The sequence below is a fragment of the Marmota marmota genome, unplaced genomic scaffold (genome assembly GCF_001458135.2).
Source record: "Marmota marmota marmota unplaced genomic scaffold, marMar, whole genome shotgun sequence".
NCBI lineage: Eukaryota > Metazoa > Chordata > Mammalia > Rodentia > Sciuridae > Marmota > Marmota marmota.
In genome coordinates, this window is record NW_026009131.1 from 1 (window position 1) to 3,430 (window position 3,430).

The following is a 3,430-nucleotide window of genomic DNA, read 5'->3' on the forward strand; positions in this document are numbered from 1 at the left end:
GGTGTAGCTGCACTGGTCAAAGTTCCTTTCCTGATTTCAATCAACACCTTTTCTTTTTGCTTTTAGGGCAAACAGCTGAGCAGATTTGTGGGATCAGCAGAGTCAGGTCTGTACATAAGAATTGATAATAGTAGAATGTAGACTATCTACATTGAGCACAAGGCGCCCATTTTATTTCTGCTGCACATTGCTGTTTGAGAGGGTTGCCTGCCTCCCGCCACCCCACCCCTTTCTCTGCTGGGGATGGAACATTGAGCCACAGCCCGAACCCCAAATGTTTCCTTTTATAGGTCAGACTGCCTCCTCAAAGATCAGAGGCCAGGAGGTAATGAGAAATACTAAAATATTTTTCAAATTGTTTTCATTAGTAGATATCATATATATGTGGATATATATGATATCTTTAAAGAGTGTTTCAAAAATTTGGAGACAGTGTCTTTCTAATTTGCCTGAGGTATATATATTGTTTTTTCATATATATATATACCATTGGGGCTTGACCTGGACCACTGAGCTACATCCCACTCTTTTCCTTTCATTTTAAGAGAGGGTCTCACTGACCTTGGGCTCCTCCAGCCTCACCCTCCCTGAGAAGCTGTGCTTTGATTTTGTGTTGAGGTTAAACCCAGGGGCTCGCCATGCTCAGAAAGCACTCTATGGCTGAAGCCTAGCTCAGTGCCAGGTGTCACCTCTGTACCAGAGGCTAAGCCAAGGCTTCCCACCTGGATTAGTTCCCAGCACAGCCAGGAAGCTCCTCCTGAACAGGGCTGTGGCCAAGAATCTGTCACTCTACCCAACTTCAGCCAGTGATTGGATGATGCTGGCTGTCAGTCACGATGCAGAGGGGGGCCTGGAGGCCGTCCATCCCGGATGCTGGGGGATTTGCCCAATCAGTGCGCAGAGGGAGAGGAAGGGCGGGCTTCCGCAATCTCGCGAGCGTTTCTTCCTCAGGGACTCCCCTCCTCATGCTTCAAGCCAAGAGTTCTCAGCTCCAGGGTCTCAAGTGACTCTGCTTTTCCTGTGTCCCCCCCACCCCCGACTCGGGTGCCTGGAGGTTCCTCGAGAGGACGCCGGGTCACCACAGAACACAAAAATGGTGAGTTTGCGACCATGGCTGAAGGCATGCGTCACCACCTGCCTTGGGGCCAGGTGCCCGGGTGAGCTGGGGAGCGCGGCGGAGTCGTGGCCCTGTCCCTTGGTCTCGTGGGGTGAGTTGGGTTTTGGGTTTTTGAGCTGAGCTGCTGAGCGTGGCAGAGTCCCCGCTGGAGGGTGGCCCTGGACCCTGTCCCCTGGTTCCCTGGGTTTGGAAGGGCGGCTCAGGGCCCTGGTGTCCCCTTTGCTCCCTACTGGTGGCCCGACCCACTCTTCCCAACGTGAAGGAAGCAGGGCCACAAATGCACCCTCCTTCTCCCAGTGGAGCTCCCCCGGAGGCTGCTGTAGGTTCTCCAAATTGCAGGCGCCTCCTCCCTTCTAAACCCCACCTTCCCTCCACCTCACAGCTCGGCCAGACGTTTGTTCTTCCCACTTGGTCCAAATGGACACCGTCCGCTAATTGTCACTTTTCATCTAGCGAAATATTGGAGAGAATAGTTCTTTTCGTTTAATTGGGGACCCAAACTCGGGGAGCTTTATCAGACACATCCCCAGCCTCCACTTTTACTGAATTTTGAGATCTGCACCCACTTGGTGTGGAAGCTGGTCTCCAACCTGTGATCCTTCTGTTACCGCTGTTTACCAGTGACGAGTCCTTGCTTCCCCGAATGCTGAAGTATATCACCAGAGAAGCACGCTGAGGCAAGTGTAGAGTGGAAAGTAGAGGTTTATTAAAGGACAGCAAAAAAGACTTCTCCCCGCAGGAAGAAGGGGACCCAAGAGGTGGAATCCCTGTAAGGGGGAGGTCTTCCCTCTTTTATAGCTAAAGTCTTCTTTCCGCTTTCCCACACTTTGTTTCTCATTATGTTGCAGTGATAGAATGCAGGTGGGAAGGTCCAAAAGGTGGGAGATTGGTGGGCTGGAGGAGTAATCTGGGCAGGAAGGGCCTGGGGTGGCTTTTGGATTAGCATTAACAGTTCCTTAGAATGGGTTCCTGTCTTGGGGACATTAACATTTCAATTGCTGCTCTGGTTTCCAGGACTCCATTCTCTATAATGGCCTCTGTTTTATTTATCTTACACAATATTAGACCCAATTTACCTAACTACCTATCTGTAAATCTGGCTTCACTTCTGCTTCAGCCTCCAAAGTTCCTGGGATTACAGGGCTGTGTGGAGGGGGCAAAACTGTGACTTATGCAGTCAAGGGGAGAAATAAAGAATGTCCACACACTTGTGCCCCTTTCAATGCTCTATTCACTCAAATTACTTAATACAGTTTAACTGTATAGGTTCTTAATCAAGAAAACAACAATCCTTAATGCTAGGCATTGCCATAGACATAATCAATTCACAGCAAAATGTGCCACAGCCTGGAAGCAGCAAACTAACTGGGGATGAAGATGAACTTGTGAAGGTGGATACAGCAGGAGTGGGAGCCGTTTATTGTAGGACAGTAGGGGTATATCTACATAATTAAGAACAAGCTGTGTATTCAGTTAACAAAAGCTAGATATAACAGTCAACCAATAAGGAATCATCATCTTAATGATTACACACAGCTTAACTTAATTGACATAATCTAGACACAGCAGTCACTCATTAAGGAATCTCTATCGTCTTAATGGCTTGCTGGCCTTACTTCTCAACCACTACTTCCTCTGGCTAAAAGCCAGGTGCCATCTTGACTTGTTTATCACCCTAACTGCAACAATTCTAGGTTAATTATTTCACAGCAAACAATTCTAGATTCATTCTAAGCACTGGAAAACACACTTAATTATGATAAGCTAATGACATTCCCTCTGCATGCTAAGTTCAAAGATCTTATGTCTTAGGCTGGGAGTCCAGCAGATGCACACTCACTCAGACCTCGGTGACCAGGTCTGGAACCAAGGCAAGCATTTCCTGGTGTGGAGCAGAGGAGCAGTTGAGGAGGGGGTCCTAGGGAGGAGGTGCAGCTCTCACCAAGGTCCAGATGAGGCAGTAGAGTTTGAGAATGGTGAGGATCTTGCAGAGGCTCAGGAAAGATGCCAAGTGATGGGATGTCAGGTCCTCATCAGACTCTCCAGCTCAAGTGCATCCTTGTTTCTGTTGGCTGAATTCCTGCTCATCAGCTCTATCGTTTATACTAAATTTGGGGGCTTTTGATCACGCTTTTAATCCTTATCAGCTACCACCCTATTTCTCAGTGACATCATTTACCCTGGGATCATCTCCACCCTGATCTTCTTGCCTTTACCTCTTATCAGGCAAGGACAGACTGCCAGAGGCTTCACTCTCTTTATCAGGGTGTGGGGAAGGAACTTGTTTAAGGCCTTACTGTAGGGATCTGTGGA

The 3,430-nt window shown here is 48.4% G+C and overlaps 1 long non-coding RNA gene across 1 annotated transcript; it reads left to right on the top strand.

The window, feature by feature from the left end:
- The first annotated feature begins 64 nt into the window (after window positions 1-64).
- On the top strand, window positions 65-1,097 carry LOC125614875. Its single transcript, XR_007345448.1, has 2 exons — window positions 65-106; window positions 952-1,097. It is a non-coding gene; the product is annotated as an uncharacterized LOC125614875 (long non-coding RNA).
- The last annotated feature ends 2,333 nt before the right edge of the window (window positions 1,098-3,430 follow it).